Raw genomic sequence first — 16072 nt, 5'->3', positions numbered from 1 at the left:
AAAATCCAAAAACATAAACTTATATTTAACTAAATTTTTGCACCACATGGAAGTAATAAATGTTTTTAAAGTGATTATTATCTTCCTTGTATTTCACTCCTGTTACCATGACATCATATACATGTATTCCCTGATGAATATTCTTTTTATTAAAAAATCCGTTTTCAACTTATGGAAAAATGTTATTTACAGAGTTGTGAGAGCATCATACAGTTTTTTATATTTTTTTTTCGTTTGTGTATGTTATAAATGAAACTAGTGATAAACTGTCAATGACATATATAATAGTTCTTATTTTCTTTATACAAAGAGACAAAGAAAGATAAAAGCTGTTGCACATCAATTGAAAGCACAAAAGATGTTTGTTCTGAGATTTTTTTTCAAATAATTTATGAACAAACTTATATAAATTAGTGACAGGTTATGATAACTCTGGAATTAGTGTATCCAGTGTAGTTAAACTGAATGAACAATTATCAGTGTTCGATTTTACTTCTTACAGTAGAGTTACCCTGGATGTAATAATGTCTCCATTAATAAATAATATGAAACTGAAAAGTCCCCTTATTGATATAATGCTAATCATAGTACAATATATATGCACCACTTACATATTAGATTTGTTTCTTTTTATATAACTTCTGTTTGTGTATGTATGTGGTTTATTAAGAAATTCCAACTTTTAGTAACATGTGCACTGTTGTAACAAGGAAAATATATAGAGGATAATGTAATTTAAAATAATGTCTTCATCACTAATTGATTCATTGTTGTTGTGATATAATGCAGTTTGCAACTTAATTATTCATATATGTTTATGTGAAATTTAGTAGTACAGTGACATTTAAAAAAATAATTTATATGATCCACGTGAATTAACATGCAAAGTCCATCCAATTTATAAGATTTAAATTGGAAAACGTTTTGCAAAGTATACTGATGTTTTTTTTAAACTATTGTCATACAACAATTGCTTCCACAAATTCTAAATAAACTTTATCATGAACCTAATTTTGTTGGTGAACAATGAAATATTAGATATAACTGCATGTGTGTGAAAGTCAGCACCTGTGTGTGTAATCTTATAGAAGAAAGTACATTTGTTTTATTCATGACATTTACTTTTCTCATAACGTTTTCAAATACATTTGGGAACGCAAACTCATCCACATAAGAAAAAGCCTCCAATTAAGACAAATAATATTTATGTTTTAAAATTTCTCAGATAATCTTTTCAGGTAAAATTAAGAGCATGGTCATTTCTACACATAACCAGAAAAAAATTGTTTCCATAAAACTAAAATGCAGAGATTATACAATTAATCTGAGAGTTACCAATGGGGTTCATCAAATCCATTAGTTGCAAAAAGTTGGGTACACTATAAACCAAACATCTGAGTAAACTGAGGGTTCAGTACATTATAAACAAAAATTTAGAGTATAAAGAGGGTTGAGTACACTTTACTAAGATAATTCTGAATAATTACTTCAAGAAATGTTGCAATAACCATAGCAGATATAAATAGCAGTTGAAAGGCATGTAAGTGAAGGACATTTATAACTTGTTTGGCGTCATAGGAACAATAATGCTACCAAAATATGGTCACATTTAGAAAGATTATTTAACACCCCTTTTCTACACAAAATTTTGACATTGTAAAACAAAGGAATACATGTACAGATCAACTTGGAACGTCAAAACCATCCAAAAAAGAGACCTGAAAAAAGTCATACCCCTCACCCATGGTACAGAACGTGCAGTATCTTGCAACAGATGAGAAAACATCAACATGGATGTCAGTCAGTAACAAAATGCATCTTCATCATCATGTAACATAATAAAGAGTATGCCCATCTCAAAAAATGCCAGAAGTCACATTTGAAAAGGTACCACTATTTTATTTTATTACAAACAACCTCAATTATAACCTGTTGCGAAACTCAACGGTAATATCAATGACACTTAATACTAATAATTAACACCAGAAAACACTTAATATTAATCAATAATTAGACATAACACTACACAACAGTAATTAATAATGACTAAATTATACTCATTAAATCAAAATGTTCGTGTAAAACGACGCCATGGATCCACTGAAAATGAAGAATCAAGTTTGCCAAATCTGAATAATGAATATACTCGTATAGTTCAGAGTTGTTAGCCAAAATTAATGTGTAATCTGAGGTTTGCGTATTCGAATTCCCGTGACACCATACATGCTCGCCCTTTCAGCCATGGGGAAATTATAATGTGATGGTCGATCCCATTATCCATTGGTAAAAGAGTTGCCCAAGAGATGGCAGTGGGTGGTGATGACTAGCTGTCTTCCCTCTCGTCTTACACTGCTAAATTAGGGACGGCTAGCACAGATAGCCCTCGAGTAGCTTTGTGCGAAATTCCAAAAACCAAACCAAACCATTTTCAGCAAACATTCTCGTGAAGAGATTCTTTTGAGATTCAAAAACACCCTTTCATGGATTCAAATTTCTCAGAACGGAACTTTCCTGAAAAGTTCAAATATGTTGACAGATGTTTTGTTTCATAGTGACGTCGAAGAGTGTACTCTTTCAAAACGGCAACACTTTTGGTGGATATCACACAAGTAGCTTTCTGGTTTTGTTTCCACAAAGTACTTTTCTCCCCATTCTTCATTGAAAGCACGACACTCAAAGTCCACTTTTCTTCTTTTAAAAGCAGCCACAACGATGGATGAAAAAACAACAACACAGGATCTGAAAATAAAAAACACAGAGCGCTGTGAGAAAAGTATTGTACTGGTCCAAGAACGCACAAACCAAATTTATTGAAACGTACGTTTGCCACGATACTTACCTAAGAACGAGTTACGAATAAGAGATATGAGCTTGCTGAAGCGGTTAACCCTCGGCTGCTGAATTTACAAGACGAGTCGATGGGACGAGGGTTAAGTCTGTTCTTGTTTTCGAAATCCTAATGCTCTCATAGATACATGCCTCGATATGAATAAACGGACAGCAAGGACGAAAGAAGAATTTTCCTATTGGTTAAATATGTGCGTAACAGCCTTGTTTCTTTTATCATAACGTCTTGTGTTTGCGAGCTTGAAGCGACAATCGGTGTGATTTATTTTGTTATGACAGTCGGACATTTGATGAAATGCCACATTTTATTTCCAAGCGGCTAGCTGCTAGCGGGCCAGACAAAATTACCTCGAGAGCCGTAGTTTGGTGACCCTTGGTATAGCTTGTTGACCAAACACATTAGTAGGTAAGGATGTTAGTGACAGAACAAGTTTAACTGTACAGCGTATTAACCAGACACAGTAGAATGTAAGGATAATGGTACAGCTGCGTGAATAGACACAACATCATATAAGAATGTTGTACAGTAAGAACAATTTTGTACAACTGAAGTAGATGTCAGTTGTTTTGAAAGTTCTTTTTGTTTATAAAAAAGATTAAAGATAAGTAAGAGGCCTTTTTTTGTTCTTTAAAATCTATAGCTTGCTGTAGTTGTAATGACTAACACATCTATAAAAAGTATTTATTTCGTATAACATTGAGTATTATTTCAAATATAGCAGTGGCAGTGTTTTTTAGTGTAAGATACCAGCTTTATTAACATTCACAATATTTACACATATGGTTTACTGTTGTTCTAGAAGTCTTTCATGTAAGCTCATCATATGACATGTGATGATTAGAGATATTCAAGACCTCTGTTTTGTTTTTCTGCAATTTTTTTTTAATTTTCTGTCAACATAAATTTATGAAATGCAATCCCATTGTTGCTTGGCTAGTCTGAGGTACGATGAAAGCAAGAATTTTAAGTGTGTTACGTTAATGCTGTTTTATTATTTGATGTATTGTAATCTGTTACAGCTGTCATGAACTTGCAGATCAAATTCCGATGTTCTATCTGGCATATTCACAAATCCACTACTTAATGCCATCATGTGTCTAACCTCTTGTTGGTTCTTTGACATCAGTAACCAGGTCCTCACTACTTTACTCCAGGTGATTTAATATTGTTGGTTCTGTTTCTCGATTTGCATTTCAATTGCTTTTTATGACAAGTTGGCTCAATATTAGCAGCAAGGTTTCTTTGCGAATCAATTGAAAACCAAACTAATACAGTAATGTACTGGAAACTTTTCTACAATGATATTTAAAACTAGATGTGTTTAAAACTGACAAGCTATAAACGAAAGCAATCAGAAGTTTTGTTTATCAGTAGAACTTGACTGTAGAATAACATTGGTAATTAAACAACAATGTTGAACCAGGCGTTAGAAGATGTTTGATATAGACGAGTTACACGGATTGTATACAAAGTTATAAATACCAAAGAAAATAAACCTAGTTTACCTTATTTTATGCACGTGTTATTAATATTTGAAATGATTTTGATTTATTTTAAATAGGTAGCTTAAAACACAAAGTATCAGCCTTTAATAAAATATAAAAACTGTGTTTATTTGATTGTTATGAAAGCTATAAATGGATAGTCGTGTTTAATACCTCACGAGTATCGAAACCTGGTTTTCAGTGTCATGAAACTGAACACTTACTACTGATCCACCAGTAATGGGTGTGAAAGATGTCTTGTTTGTTTTTTCAAAGACAGTGGTTAAAATGATGTTCAACATAAAGCAGTGATTAGATAATTATCCATTAAATAACGTGTCTTAAAACATCGATAAATGAAGGTTTAATATCTCCTAATTAATGATATTTACGGTGTTTTAAGTTTGTTTTGTTTTTGACTCAACACAATAAATGCATATTTGTGTATGTTTTCAATCTATATTTATAATGACAAAATTCATGTTTGTTTGCACTCTTAACTTCTCAAAGTAGCCTACTGAGCCAATGCCAACCAAAATTTGTATGTCAACATTATGATATGACGGATTAGAACACTCTATTGGTTGTTTTCTTTCCTTAGTTTATTTCTTTCTTGTTTTTATTTATTCTGATAATGTAGTTTGTCATAAAGATTATTTTATAGGAACATTTATGTATATATACATGTGTTTATATTGCAGAGCCTAAAGCTGATATAACAGCCGTTTGGATATTATTTTACTTCCATAAAAGATAAGGTAATTAATTCGCCTTGCTCTAAGTAATAAAGTGACCCACAGTAGTTCAGGTGACGATGTGTAGAACTGGTGTTTTGTGGTATTCATTCTGTTATCTCTCAAACTAGTTGTACTTAATACATTGGAGACGTGTTTAGCAAGATATGGAATAGGGTGACGATGTGTATAACTGGAGTTTTGTGGTATTCATTCTGTTATCGCTCAAACTAGTTGTACTTAATACATTGGAGACGTGTTTGGCAAGAGATGGAATAGGGTGAAAACACATCTCTCAACACTTTTATCACTCCACTTTCAGTTTCTTTCAAATGTAAAATGAATTTCAAAGACTGTCCAGTACATTCCAAATTACAGACAGAATCAATCACCTTCACTTGTACAAACTGACAGAACTGGTCTGTGTTGGCAAGCTATTTGTCTTGCATGTGATTATATCACTAACTTATCAAATCTCTCCAGTTCTACCTTTCATGTAAAGGCCAATTTAAATCAGAGTGCATTACTTATTTATTTGCTTTGCTAGATGTAAACATCTCTGACTTGTACACAATGACACCCTTAAACCCTAAGATCCCAAACACCTCAACTTTCCAAATCACAATGGCATTGGTGACATGAGTGTACTGGTATTATGACATGATCCCCACAAAAAAGTATCATTGCAAAATCCAAAAAACATAAACTTATATTTAACTAAATTTTTGCACCACATGGAAGTAATAAATGTTTTTTAAAGTGATTATTATCTTCCTTGTATTTCACTCCTGTTACCATGACATCATATACATGTATTCCCTGATGAATATTCTTTTTATTAAAAAATCCGTTTTCAACTTATGGAAAAATGTTATTTACAGAGTTGTGAGAGCATCATACAGTTTTTTATATTTTTTTTTCGTTTGTGTATGTTATAAATGAAACTAGTGATAAACTGTCAATGACATATATAATAGTTCTTATTTTCTTTATACAAAGAGACAAAGAAAGATAAAAGCTGTTGCACATCAATTGAAAGCACAAAAGATGTTTGTTCTGAGATTTTTTTTTCAAATAATTTATGAACAAACTTATATAAATTAGTGACAGGTTATGATAACTCTGGAATTAGTGTATCCAGTGTAGTTAAACTGAATGAACAATTATCAGTGTTCGATTTTACTTCTTACAGTAGAGTTACCCTGGATGTAATAATGTCTCCATTAATAAATAATATGAAACTGAAAAGTCCCCTTATTGATATAATGCTAATCATAGTACAATATATATGCACCACTTACATATTAGATTTGTTTCTTTTTATATAACTTCTGTTTGTGTATGTATGTGGTTTATTAAGAAATTCCAACTTTTAGTAACATGTGCACTGTTGTAACAAGGAAAATATATAGAGGATAATGTAATTTAAAATAATGTCTTCATCACTAATTGATTCATTGTTGTTGTGATATAATGCAGTTTGCAACTTAATTATTCATATATGTTTATGTGAAATTTAGTAGTACAGTGACATTTAAAAAAATAATTTATATGATCCACGTGAATTAACATGCAAAGTCCATCCAATTTATAAGATTTAAATTGGAAAACGTTTTGCAAAGTATACTGATGTTTTTTTTAAACTATTGTCATACAACAATTGCTTCCACAAATTCTAAATAAACTTTATCATGAACCTAATTTTGTTGGTGAACAATGAAATATTAGATATAACTGCATGTGTGTGAAAGTCAGCACCTGTGTGTGTAATCTTATAGAAGAAAGTACATTTGTTTTTATTCATGACATTTACTTTTCTCATAACGTTTTCAAATACATTTGGGAACGCAAACTCATCCACATAAGAAAAAGCCTCCAATTAAGACAAATAATATTTATGTTTTAAAATTTCTCAGATAATCTTTTCAGGTAAAATTAAGAGCATGGTCATTTCTACACATAACCAGAAAAAAATTGTTTCCATAAAACTAAAATGCAGAGATTATACAATTAATCTGAGAGTTACCAATGGGGTTCATCAAATCCATTAGTTGCAAAAAGTTGGGTACACTATAAACCAAACATCTGAGTAAACTGAGGGTTCAGTACATTATAAACAAAAATTTAGAGTATAAAGAGGGTTGAGTACACTTTACTAAGATAATTCTGAATAATTACTTCAAGAAATGTTGCAATAACCATAGCAGATATAAATAGCAGTTGAAAGGCATGTAAGTGAAGGACATTTATAACTTGTTTGGCGTCATAGGAACAATAATGCTACCAAAATATGGTCACATTTAGAAAGATTATTTAACACCCCTTTTCTACACAAAATTTTGACATTGTAAAACAAAGGAATACATGTACAGATCAACTTGGAACGTCAAAACCATCCAAAAAGAGACCTGAAAAAGTCATACCCCTCACCCATGGTACAGAACGTGCAGTATCTTGCAACAGATGAGAAAACATCAACATGGATGTCAGTCAGTAACAAAATGCATCTTCATCATCATGTAACATAATAAAGAGTATGCCCATCTCAAAAATGCCAGAAGTCACATTTGAAAAGGTACCACTATTTTATTTTATTACAAACAACCTCAATTATAACCTGTTGCGAAACTCAACGGTAATATCAATGACACTTAATACTAATAATTAACACCAGAAAACACTTAATATTAATCAATAATTAGACATAACACTACACAACAGTAATTAATAATGACTAAATTATACTCATTAAATCAAAATGTTCGTGTAAAACGACGCCATGGATCCACTGAAAATGAAGAATCAAGTTTGCCAAATCTGAATAATGAATATACTCGTATAGTTCAGAGTTGTTAGCCAAAATTAATGTGTAATCTGAGGTTTGCGTATTCGAATTCCCGTGACACCATACATGCTCGCCCTTTCAGCCATGGGGAAATTATAATGTGATGGTCGATCCCATTATCCATTGGTAAAAGAGTTGCCCAAGAGATGGCAGTGGGTGGTGATGACTAGCTGTCTTCCCTCTCGTCTTACACTGCTAAATTAGGGACGGCTAGCACAGATAGCCCTCGAGTAGCTTTGTGCGAAATTCCAAAAACCAAACCAAACCATTTTCAGCAAACATTCTCGTGAAGAGATTCTTTTGAGATTCAAAAACACCCTTTCATGGATTCAAATTTCTCAGAACGGAACTTTCCTGAAAAGTTCAAATATGTTGACAGATGTTTTGTTTCATAGTGACGTCGAAGAGTGTACTCTTTCAAAACGGCAACACTTTTGGTGGATATCACACAAGTAGCTTTCTGGTTTTTTGTTTCCACAAAGTACTTTTCTCCCCATTCTTCATTGAAAGCACGACACTCAAAGTCCACTTTTCTTCTTTTAAAAGCAGCCACAACGATGGATGAAAAAACAACAACACAGGATCTGAAAATAAAAAAACACAGAGCGCTGTGAGAAAAGTATTGTACTGGTCCAAGAACGCACAAACCAAATTTATTGAAACGTACGTTTGCCACGATACTTACCTAAGAACGAGTTACGAATAAGAGATATGAGCTTGCTGAAGCGGTTAACCCTCGGCTGCTGAATTTACAAGACGAGTCGATGGGACGAGGGTTAAGTCTGTTCTTGTTTTCGAAATCCTAATGCTCTCATAGATACATGCCTCGATATGAATAAACGGACAGCAAGGACGAAAGAAGAATTTTCCTATTGGTTAAATATGTGCGTAACAGCCTTGTTTCTTTTTATCATAACGTCTTGTGTTTGCGAGCTTGAAGCGACAATCGGTGTGATTTATTTTGTTATGACAGTCGGACATTTGATGAAATGCCACATTTTATTTCCAAGCGGCTAGCTGCTAGCGGGCCAGACAAAATTACCTCGAGAGCCGTAGTTTGGTGACCCTTGGTATAGCTTGTTGACCAAACACATTAGTAGGTAAGGATGTTAGTGACAGAACAAGTTTAACTGTACAGCGTATTAACCAGACACAGTAGAATGTAAGGATAATGGTACAGCTGCGTGAATAGACACAACATCATATAAGAATGTTGTACAGTAAGAACAATTTTGTACAACTGAAGTAGATGTCAGTTGTTTTTGAAAGTTCTTTTTTGTTTATAAAAAAGATTAAAGATAAGTAAGAGGCCTTTTTTTTGTTCTTTAAAATCTATAGCTTGCTGTAGTTGTAATGACTAACACATCTATAAAAAGTATTTATTTCGTATAACATTGAGTATTATTTCAAATATAGCAGTGGCAGTGTTTTTTAGTGTAAGATACCAGCTTTATTAACATTCACAATATTTACACATATGGTTTACTGTTGTTCTAGAAGTCTTTCATGTAAGCTCATCATATGACATGTGATGATTAGAGATATTCAAGACCTCTGTTTTGTTTTTCTGCAATTTTTTTTTTTAATTTTCTGTCAACATAAATTTATGAAATGCAATCCCATTGTTGCTTGGCTAGTCTGAGGTACGATGAAAGCAAGAATTTTAAGTGTGTTACGTTAATGCTGTTTTATTATTTGATGTATTGTAATCTGTTACAGCTGTCATGAACTTGCAGATCAAATTCCGATGTTCTATCTGGCATATTCACAAATCCACTACTTAATGCCATCATGTGTCTAACCTCTTGTTGGTTCTTTGACATCAGTAACCAGGTCCTCACTACTTTACTCCAGGTGATTTAATATTGTTGGTTCTGTTTCTCGATTTGCATTTCAATTGCTTTTTATGACAAGTTGGCTCAATATTAGCAGCAAGGTTTCTTTGCGAATCAATTGAAAACCAAACTAATACAGTAATGTACTGGAAACTTTTCTACAATGATATTTAAAACTAGATGTGTTTAAAACTGACAAGCTATAAACGAAAGCAATCAGAAGTTTTGTTTATCAGTAGAACTTGACTGTAGAATAACATTGGTAATTAAACAACAATGTTGAACCAGGCGTTAGAAGATGTTTGATATAGACGAGTTACACGGATTGTATACAAAGTTATAAATACCAAAGAAAATAAACCTAGTTTACCTTATTTTATGCACGTGTTATTAATATTTGAAATGATTTTGATTTATTTTAAATAGGTAGCTTAAAACACAAAGTATCAGCCTTTAATAAAATATAAAAACTGTGTTTATTTGATTGTTATGAAAGCTATAAATGGATAGTCGTGTTTAATACCTCACGAGTATCGAAACCTGGTTTTCAGTGTCATGAAACTGAACACTTACTACTGATCCACCAGTAATGGGTGTGAAAGATGTCTTGTTTGTTTTTTCAAAGACAGTGGTTAAAATGATGTTCAACATAAAGCAGTGATTAGATAATTATCCATTAAATAACGTGTCTTAAAACATCGATAAATGAAGGTTTAATATCTCCTAATTAATGATATTTACGGTGTTTTAAGTTTGTTTTTGTTTTGACTCAACACAATAAATGCATATTTGTGTATGTTTTCAATCTATATTTATAATGACAAAATTCATGTTTGTTTGCACTCTTAACTTCTCAAAGTAGCCTACTGAGCCAATGCCAACCAAAATTTGTATGTCAACATTATGATATGACGGATTAGAACACTCTATTGGTTGTTTTCTTTCCTTAGTTTATTTCTTTCTTGTTTTTATTTATTCTGATAATGTAGTTTGTCATAAAGATTATTTTATAGGAACATTTATGTATATATACATGTGTTTATATTGCAGAGCCTAAAGCTGATATAACAGCCGTTTGGATATTATTTTACTTCCATAAAAGATAAGGTAATTAATTCGCCTTGCTCTAAGTAATAAAGTGACCCACAGTAGTTCAGGTGACGATGTGTAGAACTGGTGTTTTGTGGTATTCATTCTGTTATCTCTCAAACTAGTTGTACTTAATACATTGGAGACGTGTTTAGCAAGATATGGAATAGGGTGACGATGTGTATAACTGGAGTTTTGTGGTATTCATTCTGTTATCGCTCAAACTAGTTGTACTTAATACATTGGAGACGTGTTTGGCAAGAGATGGAATAGGGTGAAAACACATCTCTCAACACTTTTATCACTCCACTTTCAGTTTCTTTCAAATGTAAAATGAATTTCAAAGACTGTCCAGTACATTCCAAATTACAGACAGAATCAATCACCTTCACTTGTACAAACTGACAGAACTGGTCTGTGTTGGCAAGCTATTTGTCTTGCATGTGATTATATCACTAACTTATCAAATCTCTCCAGTTCTACCTTTCATGTAAAAGGCCAATTTAAATCAGAGTGCATTATTTATTTATTTGCTTTGCTAGATGTAAACATCTCTGACTTGTACACAATGACACCCTTAAACCCTAAGATCCCAAACACCTCAACTTTCCAAATCACAATGGCATTGGTGACATGAGTGTACTGGTATTATGACATGATCCCCACAAAAAAGTATCATTGCAAAATCCAAAAACATAAACTTATATTTAACTAAATTTTTGCACCACATGGAAGTAATAAATGTTTTTTAAAGTGATTATTATCTTCCTTGTATTTCACTCCTGTTACCATGACATCATATACATGTATTCCCTGATGAATATTCTTTTTATTAAAAAATCCGTTTTCAACTTATGGAAAAATGTTATTTACAGAGTTGTGAGAGCATCATACAGTTTTTTATATTTTTTTTTCGTTTGTGTATGTTATAAATGAAACTAGTGATAAACTGTCAATGACATATATAATAGTTCTTATTTTCTTTATACAAAGAGACAAAGAAAGATAAAAGCTGTTGCACATCAATTGAAAGCACAAAAGATGTTTGTTCTGAGATTTTTTTTTCAAATAATTTATGAACAAACTTATATAAATTAGTGACAGGTTATGATAACTCTGGAATTAGTGTATCCAGTGTAGTTAAACTGAATGAACAATTATCAGTGTTCGATTTTACTTCTTACAGTAGAGTTACCCTGGATGTAATAATGTCTCCATTAATAAATAATATGAAACTGAAAAGTCCCCTTATTGATATAATGCTAATCATAGTACAATATATATGCACCACTTACATATTAGATTTGTTTCTTTTTATATAACTTCTGTTTGTGTATGTATGTGGTTTATTAAGAAATTCCAACTTTTAGTAACATGTGCACTGTTGTAACAAGGAAAATATATAGAGGATAATGTAATTTAAAATAATGTCTTCATCACTAATTGATTCATTGTTGTTGTGATATAATGCAGTTTGCAACTTAATTATTCATATATGTTTATGTGAAATTTAGTAGTACAGTGACATTTAAAAAAATAATTTATATGATCCACGTGAATTAACATGCAAAGTCCATCCAATTTATAAGATTTAAATTGGAAAACGTTTTGCAAAGTATACTGATGTTTTTTTTAAACTATTGTCATACAACAATTGCTTCCACAAATTCTAAATAAACTTTATCATGAACCTAATTTTGTTGGTGAACAATGAAATATTAGATATAACTGCATGTGTGTGAAAGTCAGCACCTGTGTGTGTAATCTTATAGAAGAAAGTACATTTGTTTTTATTCATGACATTTACTTTTCTCATAACGTTTTCAAATACATTTGGGAACGCAAACTCATCCACATAAGAAAAAGCCTCCAATTAAGACAAATAATATTTATGTTTTAAAATTTCTCAGATAATCTTTTCAGGTAAAATTAAGAGCATGGTCATTTCTACACATAACCAGAAAAAAATTGTTTCCATAAAACTAAAATGCAGAGATTATACAATTAATCTGAGAGTTACCAATGGGGTTCATCAAATCCATTAGTTGCAAAAAGTTGGGTACACTATAAACCAAACATCTGAGTAAACTGAGGGTTCAGTACATTATAAACAAAAATTTAGAGTATAAAGAGGGTTGAGTACACTTTACTAAGATAATTCTGAATAATTACTTCAAGAAATGTTGCAATAACCATAGCAGATATAAATAGCAGTTGAAAGGCATGTAAGTGAAGGACATTTATAACTTGTTTGGCGTCATAGGAACAATAATGCTACCAAAATATGGTCACATTTAGAAAGATTATTTAACACCCCTTTTCTACACAAAATTTTGACATTGTAAAACAAAGGAATACATGTACAGATCAACTTGGAACGTCAAAACCATCCAAAAAGAGACCTGAAAAAGTCATACCCCTCACCCATGGTACAGAACGTGCAGTATCTTGCAACAGATGAGAAAACATCAACATGGATGTCAGTCAGTAACAAAATGCATCTTCATCATCATGTAACATAATAAAGAGTATGCCCATCTCAAAAATGCCAGAAGTCACATTTGAAAAGGTACCACTATTTTATTTTATTACAAACAACCTCAATTATAACCTGTTGCGAAACTCAACGGTAATATCAATGACACTTAATACTAATAATTAACACCAGAAAACACTTAATATTAATCAATAATTAGACATAACACTACACAACAGTAATTAATAATGACTAAATTATACTCATTAAATCAAAATGTTCGTGTAAAACGACGCCATGGATCCACTGAAAATGAAGAATCAAGTTTGCCAAATCTGAATAATGAATATACTCGTATAGTTCAGAGTTGTTAGCCAAAATTAATGTGTAATCTGAGGTTTGCGTATTCGAATTCCCGTGACACCATACATGCTCGCCCTTTCAGCCATGGGGAAATTATAATGTGATGGTCGATCCCATTATCCATTGGTAAAAGAGTTGCCCAAGAGATGGCAGTGGGTGGTGATGACTAGCTGTCTTCCCTCTCGTCTTACACTGCTAAATTAGGGACGGCTAGCACAGATAGCCCTCGAGTAGCTTTGTGCGAAATTCCAAAAACCAAACCAAACCATTTTCAGCAAACATTCTCGTGAAGAGATTCTTTTGAGATTCAAAAACACCCTTTCATGGATTCAAATTTCTCAGAACGGAACTTTCCTGAAAAGTTCAAATATGTTGACAGATGTTTTGTTTCATAGTGACGTCGAAGAGTGTACTCTTTCAAAACGGCAACACTTTTGGTGGATATCACACAAGTAGCTTTCTGGTTTTGTTTCCACAAAGTACTTTTCTCCCCATTCTTCATTGAAAGCACGACACTCAAAGTCCACTTTTCTTCTTTTAAAAGCAGCCACAACGATGGATGAAAAAACAACAACACAGGATCTGAAAATAAAAAAACACAGAGCGCTGTGAGAAAAGTATTGTACTGGTCCAAGAACGCACAAACCAAATTTATTGAAACGTACGTTTGCCACGATACTTACCTAAGAACGAGTTACGAATAAGAGATATGAGCTTGCTGAAGCGGTTAACCCTCGGCTGCTGAATTTACAAGACGAGTCGATGGGACGAGGGTTAAGTCTGTTCTTGTTTTCGAAATCCTAATGCTCTCATAGATACATGCCTCGATATGAATAAACGGACAGCAAGGACGAAAGAAGAATTTTCCTATTGGTTAAATATGTGCGTAACAGCCTTGTTTCTTTTTATCATAACGTCTTGTGTTTGCGAGCTTGAAGCGACAATCGGTGTGATTTATTTTGTTATGACAGTCGGACATTTGATGAAATGCCACATTTTATTTCCAAGCGGCTAGCTGCTAGCGGGCCAGACAAAATTACCTCGAGAGCCGTAGTTTGGTGACCCTTGGTATAGCTTGTTGACCAAACACATTAGTAGGTAAGGATGTTAGTGACAGAACAAGTTTAACTGTACAGCGTATTAACCAGACACAGTAGAATGTAAGGATAATGGTACAGCTGCGTGAATAGACACAACATCATATAAGAATGTTGTACAGTAAGAACAATTTTGTACAACTGAAGTAGATGTCAGTTGTTTTGAAAGTTCTTTTGTTTATAAAAAAGATTAAAGATAAGTAAGAGGCCTTTTTTTGTTCTTTAAAATCTATAGCTTGCTGTAGTTGTAATGACTAACACATCTATAAAAAGTATTTATTTCGTATAACATTGAGTATTATTTCAAATATAGCAGTGGCAGTGTTTTTTAGTGTAAGATACCAGCTTTATTAACATTCACAATATTTACACATATGGTTTACTGTTGTTCTAGAAGTCTTTCATGTAAGCTCATCATATGACATGTGATGATTAGAGATATTCAAGACCTCTGTTTTGTTTTTCTGCAATTTTTTTTTTTAATTTTCTGTCAACATAAATTTATGAAATGCAATCCCATTGTTGCTTGGCTAGTCTGAGGTACGATGAAAGCAAGAATTTTAAGTGTGTTACGTTAATGCTGTTTTATTATTTGATGTATTGTAATCTGTTACAGCTGTCATGAACTTGCAGATCAAATTCCGATGTTCTATCTGGCATATTCACAAATCCACTACTTAATGCCATCATGTGTCTAACCTCTTGTTGGTTCTTTGACATCAGTAACCAGGTCCTCACTACTTTACTCCAGGTGATTTAATATTGTTGGTTCTGTTTCTCGATTTGCATTTCAATTGCTTTTTATGACAAGTTGGCTCAATATTAGCAGCAAGGTTTCTTTGCGAATCAATTGAAAACCAAACTAATACAGTAATGTACTGGAAACTTTTCTACAATGATATTTAAAACTAGATGTGTTTAAAACTGACAAGCTATAAACGAAAGCAATCAGAAGTTTTGTTTATCAGTAGAACTTGACTGTAGAATAACATTGGTAATTAAACAACAATGTTGAACCAGGCGTTAGAAGATGTTTGATATAGACGAGTTACACGGATTGTATACAAAGTTATAAATACCAAAGAAAATAAACCTAGTTTACCTTATTTTATGCACGTGTTATTAATATTTGAAATGATTTTGATTTATTTTAAATAGGTAGCTTAAAACACAAAGTATCAGCCTTTAATAAAATATAAAAACTGTGTTTATTTGATTGTTATGAAAGCTATAAATGGATAGTCGTGTTTAATACCTCACGAGTATCGAAACCTGGTTTTCAGTGTCATGAAACTGAACAC

General features: G+C 32.3%; 1 long non-coding RNA gene across 2 annotated transcripts in view; it reads right to left on the bottom strand.

Annotated features, from left to right (window-relative positions):
- The window catches only part of LOC143243422 (uncharacterized), a 57888-nt gene that overhangs the window by 24620 nt on the left and 17196 nt on the right, over positions 1-16072 (bottom strand). The gene's annotated exons all lie outside the window — the stretch shown is intronic.

The sequence above is a fragment of the Tachypleus tridentatus genome, unplaced genomic scaffold (genome assembly GCF_004210375.1).
Source record: "Tachypleus tridentatus isolate NWPU-2018 unplaced genomic scaffold, ASM421037v1 Hic_cluster_2, whole genome shotgun sequence".
In the NCBI taxonomy this organism is placed as follows: Eukaryota; Metazoa; Arthropoda; class Merostomata; order Xiphosura; family Limulidae; genus Tachypleus; species Tachypleus tridentatus.
This window is presented reverse-complemented; position numbering and strand designations above follow the sequence as displayed.